Here is a 13316-nt window from a genome sequence, read left to right as displayed (position 1 = left end):
ATCATAAACCCACTCACTAAATATGCAGTTTTTCCTAATAAGACAGAATTAATTAAATATATTTTTTTCCTATATGTCAACTTATATGTCCTCAAGAATAAACATATATTCCTTACTTTTTGTAATACATTATCCCATTGGTTCATTTATACAAGTCTATCCCAAATTGTATATGTAATATATCGATTACTTCTTTATTAAACTGAATATCATCTATTGTATCTATTATTCCTATGCCTGTACTCTTATCCTTATTCATACACATGCCAAATAGCCTTTAAATATTGATTAAGTTGCTTAATCCCTTCTTCCATTCATTCTTTATTTTTAATGATTAAAACTATATCATCTGCACAGGTAGACATCACTAGTAGTTGAATTCCTTTGTTTGATCTATATATTGCTACTTTTAACCACCACATTCATGATCAACTCAAATAAAATACTACTTGTTGGACATCCCTGCTATATAGCACTCTTTATATCTTTTTTTTTGGACTCAGCCATCAATTCACCACTATTTTCACAGGTACATAGGTTCATAGGATGATACTAGGCTATTGGCCCAGAGGCCCTTATAAACGTATCCAAGAATTTCACCCATGTTCCCTCAAAGTCAGCACCTGTTTTCCCTGTCCAGCAGGGACACAGGTGGGATCACAGGGGTGTATTTTCTGTTTCCCATCCAGTCATCCAGGTTCCTCTTAAATAGAGCTAAAGAAGTACTCTCTGCTTGACATGGAGGGGGAGTCTATTCTACAAATGGGGGAGTCTTTGGGACACAAATCTATCCCACCAACCAATTCTATTAATGTCACAGACCAGGTTAGGGCCTTGTGTGTGGGTTGCTCAAGTGGAGTTTGACTTACAGATATGCAGCAACTCCATCAAGGCAGGGTCTGAGATGGCCTTGTATGCCAGACACAGGTCACCTCTGAGCACTCTGTATGACACTGTGTATAGGGACAGGGCATTTAGCCTCTCTGTATAGGATAGGTGTTTGAGACCCTGGATTTGTCTGATCAGGAACCTCTGTGGTCTCTCCTGTTGCTGCATGTGCTTGGCAAGATACATGCCTAAGGAGACAGTGTACTCGATAATGGGTCTGATAAGGGAGGAGCACAGGGATGTTATGACCTCATTGTTTCCAGATAAGATACCCTTATTTATGAGGTGGGCCATGTAGAAAGCCTTCTGTACAACAGAGGCAACATGGTGGTCAAAAGTGAGGTTACTATCAACATGGGTGCCCAAGTCCCTCATGACTGATTGCATGCTTAGTACTTTGTTATTACTGTGATAATTAGTGAGGATGCCATTTTCCCCAAAGGGAATAATAATGCATGTCTTGGCATTCAGTTTGAGGCCATGCTTCTGGCACCAGTCATTAGTGTAATTAAGGCCCTCTTGGAGGATGTTCACAGTGCCCAGCTTGCAGTCATCTGCACACTTGGTCAGCCACAGACCACTGGTTCTGGCTTGTACCTCAGAAAAGTATATCCCAAACAGCAGAGGCCTCAAGATTGATCCTTGGGGTATGCCAGTAATTACGGGTCTACTACTAGAGGTGGCTTCCCCTACTTTGACTGATCACTTCATTATTTTCATATGCTGAAACAAACATTTTTATTATTTTATCATTTATATTATATTGTTTTAATATATCTCATAGAGTTTCATGTTATAGCTTATTAAATTCCTTACTCAAATCACCTGGGGTAATTTTGATATCAGACTTCCTATTTATTATATCATCAACAATTTCTCTCATTATCATTATTTCTGGAATTCCTTTCTCCTTTTTCCAAACGCTGTCTCTTCAAATAATTTGTTTACTTTAATTTCTAATATTTTCTCTATTATTTTCCTAAAAATTTTATAATCTGTATTATTTAACACTATCAGTCTCCATTTCCTTATATTTTCATTTTCACCTTTTTCCATATAAATTTCATTGCACCAACACATATTTCTTTTTCTCCTAAACCTTTTTCTAACCATTCAGCACTTCCAAAAAAATACTTCTTTTGCCAATCTCTTGTATCTTTATACATATAATGTTCAGTCCCATCCAATTCTATAGCTGATTCCATGTTTACTTTCTTTAACACATCTTTCATTTCTTCAACAGTTGTTTTTCTTTCTAAGTTTTCATTATCCTCATTAGTTATTTTTTAACTCGACACTTTCTTTTTCTATTTTATTCTTTCTAAATGTCTTTTTTTTATTTATTATTTTATTACAGCCATTATTTTTGTTGTATTTTAACATATTCCCCCAGATTTAATAATATCCATGTAGGCATAGTGTAGAGCCTACACAGAAGTTACTGTGTCCATGTACTTGGTTCCCCCTCGGTAGCACGCCATGCATATTAATGATAGTGCATTGCTAAGGAAGAGCCACGGAACTTGGTTATTGAATCAGTGTAGGGAGTGTGTTACTAACTGTGTCTGCAGATGAGTAACACGCCGTCTGCACTGTCCAAGTGCATGATATCAATGTATTTAAGTGATTTTTTTTCTTTTCTTTCTTTTTTACAGGTTTGCACGATGCAGCATGGAGCACAGCAATTGACATGTGCCAGTCATCTAAAATTAGAAACCGGATGCATTAAATTTGTGATGCAAAGGTCAAGTTTAAACATAGCTGCACAGGTTTGCATGGTGTGGTGTGGTGCTTAGCAGTGCTTAAAGTTAGCTCAGAGGTATATGTAAAAGTATAGCAGCTTTCCACATATCTACATAGCCAAGTGGGTAGCGTTACAGCCTTATGTGCAGTAAGTGCAGGGTTCAAATACATGGAAGGGACATTCAGCATTTATTTTCCAAATACAACTTATGCAAATTATTTTAAATTATGAGTTGCTGCACTCAGCTAAGATCAGCTAAGACCTGCTAAGTAGTGCTAAACACTGGTTAAACATTCTATGTTTAGGCACTGCTTGGCAATGCTTAATAGTGCCTGGCTTTGCTTGACTTTGCTTAGCTGGTTTGTGCACTGCTAAGCAATGCTAAGCATTGCCAGTTTCAGCAGTGTTCAGCTAAGCTACCCTGGTTTATGTGGTGCAAAGGCATTCTGCATTTTTAAATATTGCCCAATGGCCTTAAAGGGTGGGAAAACAGGCTATATTAAGTGCAATAGGTGGGAATATCACAGAACCAGTTGGAGTTTGAACTGTGCAGTAACTATGCCTGGTGTTGGAGAGGGTGCTCCAGGCACAGTGGTGGGGCATTCTGGAGTCCAAGGTCATGGTTGGACTCCTGGAGGAAGGCCATGATGACCATCTGCTGCAGGGACAGTTCCAGGCTCAGAGTGCAAGATGGAGGCCTGGGACTAGCTGGCATGCTATCTCACCAGTGCTACAGGCATCCCTGCACAGGTGTGCAGGTCCATCACCACTATGACAACCTGAAGCATCGGAAGGGGTATCTTCTGGACACCTGGGTCTTGGAAGCCAGGCTGGGAATGCCCCACAAGTTTGTAAGTATGATAAACAGGTATGCATAATGGTGTGCTTCTCTCCCTACAGCTGCAGAGACAGAGCTCACAATGTAGAGACATATGCTGGGTGCTTGGCCAGAGTGTGCTATGAGTGTGGTGAGTACAGATTAATTTGCAATCTATAGTCAAATAAGCAAGAAAGAGTAAAGCATTAACTGCTAATAGGTATATACAGTAAATATGCTTGTATTGCAATGAATGTGGGCATAGACCTTTACTGCAATAAGTGGCTACTGCCAACTACAGTGCAATAAGCAGGAAAGAGTAAAGCATTAATCCTGATAAAGTACATGAAATAAAGTTTCTACTACAATAATTGTGGAATTGCATCTGCATTGCAACACCTGCATTACATCACATTTTGTGCAATAAAAACTTGAAACTATACCAGTAACTGGATGAAGGTACCCCTAATAAAGCTGTGTTGTGCAAAATGTGTGTAATTAGGGCTGTTTTGCATGAAATTGATTATGACAACTGCTCTGAAATAAAAACATGAAAGAATACCACTACCTGCCTCAAGGAAGAGCTAATAAAGAGTGTTATGTAATAACTGTAGATTCAGCACTGTATTACAAGAAATTAATTATGACACCTGTTCTGCAATAACATATGAAGTAATAGCAATTATATTGTATGTATCTGGATTGTCTTGTGTTAACCATTGCATTTTAGCTATATACATTCAGGCTCTGAGGTATGGTTCTCAAGCAAGTATGACAGTGTAATAGCTGTAAACTGCAAATATACTATCTGCAACTGCATATGAGTGAGGCAGCCAAGCCAGTAATCTCATATAGTTTGTTCACTTCCCAGATATTTCCACTCACTAACAATATATTGTGTACACCTGCATTCTATGTAGTAATGTATAGTTTACCTAGTATCTCTGTCATGCATGACTCTCATGCATGTGTGTTCAGTCTAGTATAAAACTGTAGTACTATTACTAGGTCATATTTTGTTTCCAGATGAGCTCTAGACAAATATCAGTCACATCTGTATCATTGACATGATTATGTCAATAGCAAAATAACACTATATCAGTCCAGAGTACAGCTTGGTAGTTATATAGGTCCACCTGATATATCAGTGTTCACTGTAGCTGTGTGCCTGCAGGTTTTACTGCTTGGTCCATACTGCCCCATGCGGATAGCTTGAGAAGTATGTACATGCTACAGCAGCTATAGGGCACTATTATACATAAAGGAAGGACAGACCTTCAGAGTAGATAGCAGTACTTTTGTAAACTATATAGCCTATGCCAGTATTAATGGACTGTATTTATTCTCTATCTCTCCCCACCCCTTATTTTCTTCTAAGTTTATTATTGGTATTCATTGGTTATGGTTTGCTATTAACATATGTTGCTCTATAACCCTTATTTTGGGGCATGTGTTTTATTATTATGTATTACAATGGTTGCATATTAACATATCATATTGAATTACCTATGTTTTTGGCCTTATGCCATAACTGTTACTGGCATGCTGTTAATATACTGACTGTTGGATTATTTATTGTTGTATTCCTTATAATATGCATTGAAATGTGATTGGGTTATTTCCAGTGTTTTGGCATACTGTTATTACTAACTAAATGTTTTGTTCATAACTAACCTATACACATTGCTATACTTCTATCACCACATCACAACAGGGTAGGCCGGTTCCTGCTGATTCACCTACCCCACCTCAACCAGCCATGGCACTGGGTACAATGCATCTGGGACCCAGGCAGGTGATGCCTCCTCCACTGGTCCTGCACCACCTTCAGGTGTAACTGCCTCAGGGGATGGGGTGCACTCCCCTGGAAGTGGTGGCAGAAGGGCGGTAGTCACCCAGGATCAACTACCAGCTATGGTATGCAGGATTGTTCACAGGAGCTATGAACAATGCCTGCATCGGATTGAGGGTAGACTTGACAACTTGGCGGGGCCCAGCCTCCAGTACAGCCAGTTTTTAGGGAAGTGAAGGAGCAGTGTTGACTGACCATGGGTGGGGATCTCAGTCATGCTGCTGCTGTCTGGAGGCACTTGCACCTCTGATTCCACAACCCCCTCCCCATCCAAGGTGTTTACCCCCATGTGTCACACACCTCCCCTGAATGCTGTCTTGTCTGTCTTGTCTGTCTGCAAATGCAACCTGCCCTACCCAGCTTACCTCCTCACATGTGCTTACATCCCTTCCCCAACATTCCACTATCTCCTTAAAAAACAAAAATGGGCACCTGTTCCACAAAAAATCTCCCTATACATAGCTCTCCATATCTCACATGTATCCACTGGACACAACTAATTAGGTCCAATTGGCTTGATAACACATTTATGTTGTCCTCACCCCTCTATCTCTGGTTTGAGGGTCCAAATTCATGTCCAATATCTGTAAAAATGCACAGCTGTTGCTGTACAAGAAATGGAAAGCTATGGTCCTTTCCTACACCCTTCCTGCACATTCCTACCTGCCTTTCGGTATGTGTTCCCCCCTGCTTGCCCCCATTTCAACACTCTCCTATCACCCTCTTTTTCTTTTCTTTATATTTTTAGTGAGGGTTTGCACAGAGCTAAATGGCACGCAGCACAAACCCGTGCAAACCACTTTAATGTGCCTTAATGATCTTATCATTTCTGATAGTGTTAGACACATCTACAAAATAATCACCCCTGTCAACTACAGCATAGTGCATTAGCTCTCTGGGCCACTCGACTTTTAATTGAAACAGGTGTTTCCAGGAAAATATACTGATTAGCACTAATAGACTGCAAGTACATCTAATGGGAAAAATAGGACTGTCCCTGGGACTCTCATGCAAAACCTGCACCAGCACACAGCCAAATAAATAATAATGTTTGTATGTGAGGCCTGGGATAGGAGATAACCTTTTATCAGCAACATCTTCAAACCAACCTTGCTAAGGCAGCAATGGCAAAGTACATGTGTACAACTGGGACCCTGCTGCACGACAACTGCCTTTGAAAGCCATGCACATAATGATGGATGCAGACAATGTGTGCCACAGGGTTGGGAGGGTGGCCTAATGGTTAAGGTGTTTGCCTTACAAACACAAGGTGCAGGGTTTGAGTCTCACAAGGGATAATTGGCTAGGTTTACAATGGCTCGCAAGAGCAGTTAGCCTAGTACTAACCTATGACCCCTATGACAGACTATATGTATGCACATATATCTTGCAAATACACTTGCTGAAGCACTAACTCAGTAGCTCAGTTTGTTAAATGGCTTGCATGTAGTATATTTTGCCACCCACATTCCTGGGTTCAACTGCAGTGTGTTGCACATCAATTACATTCTTGTGAACACAGCAAGTAATGACTGAGTCATGCAATTTTAACCCAGACAGATTGCTGCTACTGAATTAACTGCTACCTATGTTTGCAAAGGTAGTGTCACACTGCAAATATTCATATAGTTGAACTATTAGTCACCTACTACTGTGTGGTTGGCACTTTTACACAACAGATGTACCTTAAGCACATGCATCAATTGGACTGTACAGGGCACCCTTGCCTTGGCTCTGCTGTGATGACAGAGCTAACACTGCTTCCTCAGTTACACATACAGCTTGCTCTCCTCCAAAGAGTTCACACTCCCCCCTAATGAGCCCTATGCTGCAGCACCAGCTGCAGCCTGGAACATTTTCAGCTGTATCTTAAGCTAGCTGCTACAGACCTACCATACCTCACAGTCCTCTAGAACAATGGAACCAGGCAAACCCATACATAAAGGGTGGGTGGGGCAAAGGTCTAGTGATAGGGACATGTGTCACAGTTTTCCCCTACAAAGATAGTGAGCTGATAGAATATCAGCTACTGCATCAGTGTGCATATTCTGATGGGTAGGGCATCTGGCACTCACATGTGTCTCTTTCCTTACTGACCTAAACCCACAATGTTTACCACTGAGTTGCCAGATAATCACAATGTCATGGGACAATGGCCAAACATCTCATGCAAAACTGTGGACTACCCCATACATTTCAACAGTGGGCAGTATTTGTACCTACCCTCTGTGATGCTGTAGTCTCCACACCTCAATAATGTCCATCTCAAAGACTAGGAAAGGGGCCAAGGCCTACATGAAGGCCTTAAATATTGCACTGTGGTGCCATGTCATTGGCTAATGAAAGTGCAACCCAGCTGTTTTGGATGCAATTAGCAAGTCTGAGCCACAGATTAGTGCACAGGCAGTCACCTGTTAATGAGCATTATCTTCAAAAGACAATTAACTGCCTATGGAGAACAGGTCTCTCACATAGACAATAGATTTGCAAGCTATTTGCAGAGGAACACTTCAAAAAAGGAGTACTTCACTCTATCAGGTATGTATTAGATATCCCCATACAATGGAATGCAGATGGTAGGATGGAGGTATGGGGAATAGGGATTACAACAGTAGGCCTATCATACATCTATAGTACTGACATGTTGGTGATACTCTGCTGCCCAAAACGAAACTTCAACCAATGGGTTTATCTCTTCTATATTCACCAGTTCAAGTATCCAAGAAAAAACGTGAATAAGAAAAAACTCACTTTAATAGCAAACAAAGCTTTTGGGAATAACCCTTCTTCAGTGCTGTTAGAATAGTAAATGAACTCAGTACATACACACACACACACATTTATATATATATATATATATATATATATATATATATATATATATATATATATATATATATATATATATATATATATATACATATACATAATTAACATAAGCACATGACACAGCCAACCTATAAAAAACGTCTAAAAAGACATCAATTAAAATTTAAAACAACAGACTTGAAATAAAAATGTCATAAATACATAAATACATGAGTATTGCCTAAACATAATAATCATGGACCAATATATCAAATAATGAATAATAAACAATATTTATAAATTCATATTATTATTATTTATTATTATTCATATTATTTATTTTAATTATGCTAATGATATTGCTTCTGTTTGAAATCCAAAACAGGTTTCATAGTAATCATACTATTTAAACCTGGTTTCTTATCCGCATGTAATTTAATGATAAATATTAATTTATGTGTTTTTAGACTTTTTTTATGGGTTGGCTGTGTCATATGCTTATGTTAATTATGTATATATCCATGCACACTCATGCTTCTGTAGTGGCAGTACCACCAGTGGTACAGAGGGAAGTGTGCTGTCCACACCATGATGTAGCAGGCCATGGACACGTGGTCTTGGGTGGTTCCATGAAGGACACGGGCCCAGCAGACAGCAATCATCATGAGGTACTATCACCGCATTCGACCTTGGGCATGGTGGTGCCAGTGCCACTTCTGACAGAGCAAGTTCCTGTGTTTGTGGCTGGAGATGGCAAACTGTCCACTCTGCCATGTACGGTCCACTGCTGTCCAACATACACATGTGTAGGGCAGGCACTGGGCTTAACTGTGTACATGCACACCCTCAAACATCTCTGTCTCATGCACCAACAGACCCACACACACACATGCACCTCTTCATAGCCCTTCCTGACTCACACATATGCTGCCAATTGTATGGCACAGTCTAGGCCTCTGGCACCCCCACACCCCACCCTGTGTATGTGATGATAACTGTGCCACATCCCTGTCATCTGTGCCATTGATGCATGGAAATGCAAATATGTGTCTAATGCACAGGGTGACTATATTACTTTCAATGTAGTTGTGTAGTGCAGTATTATGTCATTGCAGGTGTTGTGGGCCATGACAAGTACTGTGTGCTGGCATCAAGACTGCACAGCAAACCTTCTGTAAATTAGGTGCATGATGTTAGACTGGTGATAGTGTGAGAGAATGACAGGTGCATCACGGACCTTTGTATGTTTCTGTTCCAAGAGTTTATGTGGTTATTCTATGGACACATGGCGAGAGTACTGTGGCACAGGATGGCATAGCAGCACAGCAGAAATATGATGTCAGCAAGGTATGGCAGTATTTGTGCATTGTTGCCTAGGTGCATATATGTAGAAGTTCATGTCTGGGACAATGGGGGCAGACAGCATAATTATGCATTCATATTTTGTGAGAAGGTCTGCTACCCTTTATACATGTTACCTGGGTTTTCTGACCATACAAACCTAGATGGTGGCAAATATCAAGTATGCCTATATTGGGCCTGCAACTTGTCATAGGACTTGAAGCTTTTCACAGGACTGTAAAATGTATAACTATTAGCCACAAATAGCCCATATGAAGAAGTCCCTAATGATACTAGGGGATATATTTGTAACCACACACATGGACATATACATACATGCATAGAGATGGCTGGTGGGTGACTAGAACCCCTACCTATCTACTGTTACACACTTTATCTCGCAGTAATCGCATAAGCCATGGAGTTTACTTGATTTTGGACTGTCAGCTAGTACTCTCAAGGTGGATGACATCAGCAGGTCTTGTGGGGGGACATTTAGAGGCAAGCATTTAGTCTTAGGCCCATAAAATGCATAACCATTGCATTGAGATAGCCCATATTGACATGTCCATAGTTCTGCAGATGGATATATGTATACAAACACAGACTTGGCTGATGTGTAATTAGAACCCCACCCTATCAAGTAGTATACACTATAACTTGCAGTATTTATCACATGCACTATGGAGATTACTTAGAAATGGACTGTCAGCCAGTATTGTTAAGGTGGATGGCATCAGCAGGCTTTATAAAGGAGGCCACTGTTGAGTACAGCAGCTAGGCACAAGACCATAAAATGGCTAACCATTGCACAGACATAGGCCTGATGGGCATGTATTTACTGCTGCAAGGGACATATCTGTATACACATAGACACACAGAGTTACCTGATGTGAGATTAGAACCCCTACCTATCTAGTTGTAGACACATCAGCTTGCAGTACTTATTGTATGCACCATGGAGATTACTTGGAAATAGATTGTCAGCCAGTACTGTTAAGGTGGATGACATCAGCAGGCTTTGTAAAGGAGGCCACTGTTGAGGACAGCAGCTAGTCACAGGGCCATAAAATGTATAACCATTGCGCAAACATAGGCCAGATAGGCATGTCTGTGCTGCTGCAGGGAATATATCTGTGTACACACACAGACAGACACACAGTTATTCATTGTGAGATGAAACCCCCTACATATCTAGTTGTACACACTATAGCTCATGGTACTTATTGCATGCAGGTTATGTCTGTTATATTTGTGGATGCAGCCACAGTACTTGTGGCCTACGCAAAGTGGCCTTGTTCTACACAGCATGTGTGGCCTGCAGAGTGCTCTAGCATGCTGCTGTTATTGTCTCTAGTGTCATAGGAGTGGGATACCTGTTAATACCCCTGCTATGTGTGTATGGTTCCCAGTATGGCCATGTCTAGCTGGTTGCAGTTTGGTAGGTGGACAATTGGCCAGGGGATAATATGGCCTGTCCAAACCTTTGGTACAACCATTGCACATTACACCACCTGCTGACAGTTGTCTGTCTACAGGGTAACAATCTACAGGCACAGGTTTCTGTGGGTGTGTGGATTGTGTCCATTTGCGAGCTTGCTGTGTCACCATCAGACAACTGTTGTGATGTGTAGGTGCAGTTAACCTCAAAGCAGTAGTTGAGAGACCTTTGTTTAAGGCCTGACTCTGATGCACGCAGTACACAGCCAATACATGGTTGGGTACAGGTTGTGTGGGTTGCCTGGCATCATTTTTAATATATGCATGTGAGTTGGAGTGGGTGTCAGTCCCTAGGGCCCTAAGTTGTCAGTGCCTGTGCTATGCATTTTTCTTGTTCAAGGCCAGGGCATACTGGGCATGCCTACATCTGCCTCACAAGGAGCACCTCATGAGGTTCCCCCTCCGAGTCCTCCCGTGAGTGCGCATGTGGGGACCTAAGCACTAGTGGGGAGCTGTGTATGTGTTCCCTTTGCTGATTTTCTTGTAGCTGCTTCCACAGGATCATACTGTGTAGCATGGCACACACTGTGAACATCTGTGCACATGTGGCGGGAGAGTACTGCAGGGCTCCACCAGATATATCGAGGCACTAGAACTGTGACTTGAGCTGCCCAAACACACACTCTATGATGTTCCTAGTTTGAGAGTGTGTTTCATTATGGCATTCTTCTGTAGCTGTGTGTGTGCATTTCTGATGAGTGTCATCATCCATGGTTCCAGTACATATCCAGCATCTCCCAGTAGATAACCATACAGGATGTCCCCCTAGCAAACAGCTGGTACAGCTGTGATGAGTGCCAGATATGGGAGTCGTGGTAACTGCCAGGGCTACCAGTTCACACGTTCATGATAATGCCCTGGGCATTGCGCATGACCTGGCAGTTTATGGAGGGATACCCCTTGTGGTTGAAGTAGAATATGTCCTCCTGACTGAGTGGTGCTTTGATGTATACATGAGTGTATTCTATGGTGCCCTGTACCTCAGGGTAGTGTGTTACATGGTAAAAGAGTTGCAAACTGCTAGCCCTCTCCTCAGGGGTGAGGGATAAATAAATGTGCTTACTGGCATGTGTTAGCATGGCATCCAGAAACTGGTGGAGTACCCTAGAAGCTGATGCCTGTGAGACCCCCATCTTGTCCCCAGTTGGTCTTTGGAAAGTACATGTAGCTAGTATCCTAAGGGCTACACATACCTTTGTTTCCACTGGGATGGGTTCCCCTCTGTTTGCTCTGGGTCTGAGTTGAGGGTGGCAGAGCTGGTGAGTTCTTGTAGTATGTCCCTGTTCACCCTATAGTGCTCTGCAATCTCCAGCCCATGTATCTCCTGGAAGGTTCCCCAGGCCTGAACACTCTTTTCCTTCTCAGTCTAGGCCTATTGTCAGCAGCATCAGCACTAACCTCAGCCACTAGCACATACAGATGTAGCAGAGCTACAGCAGCCTTAGCATTGCTTTAGTTAAAAATCTCAAGTTTGTACTCCACTGGTGCAGAGCATGGGGGTGAAATCAGATTGTAAGGTGTATGCAAACTTTATAGTGCTGTACTGTAGGTGCAGCCTGTGTGATTGGCTATCTATGATGCATTCTACCTGCAAGAATATCATTATGTGTTTTAATGGCCAAGTTTAAGTGCTACAGGGGTCATCAGTAATTTATGTATGATTGGCTTTCCCAGCCAAGGTTTTTTTTTCCACCTGCTAAGCACTGCAGTGCTGCACACAAACCTGCGCCATAGATAGAAACAATGCTGACCGGTAGAGGACACACCTACATGGACAGGCACACTCAGCACAGTGGCACACCATGCAAGTATGCTCAAACTCATTCAAACATACTCAAACATGCACCCCAATGGTAAACGATGCTTAACAGCACTGGACACCCCCCCCCCGCTCAGCTCAGTGATGCAACACTCAAATGGGCACCACTGAGCTCCAATGAGCTTAAATGAATGTGGACAGACCCCCTTTGATGTCAGCTACCTCTTCTGTGGACACCAACATGGTTCTGGGCCTACACAGATGGGACCTGCAGCCACAAATACCCATTTTTGCTATTCAGTAAACCCAGTTCATTTGCATACAGATCCATGCTTAATACCTGGAAACTACAGAGCTACAGTGCCTGCCTCCTTAGCAGCCACATCAGTCTACCATTGTACATACTCCATGCAAGATCTTATTATGCGTTATTGTCACATAATTATTTTTCTTCCTTTTTACAATTTTTAATTGTTTCCATAATGGCATGCCTCGTGCCATACAAATGTAATATGGGTATTAAAAAACATTTGTTTTACATTATTTTCCATTAGGTTTTGGACACACAGGGCATAGTTTTGCACATATCTGTGTCTGCTATGCTATT

Source organism: Protopterus annectens, chromosome 8.part1, assembly GCF_019279795.1.
Source record: "Protopterus annectens isolate FY-2018-M chromosome 8.part1, PAN1.0, whole genome shotgun sequence".
NCBI classification, from domain to species: domain Eukaryota; kingdom Metazoa; phylum Chordata; order Ceratodontiformes; family Protopteridae; genus Protopterus; species Protopterus annectens.
This window is presented reverse-complemented; position numbering follows the sequence as displayed.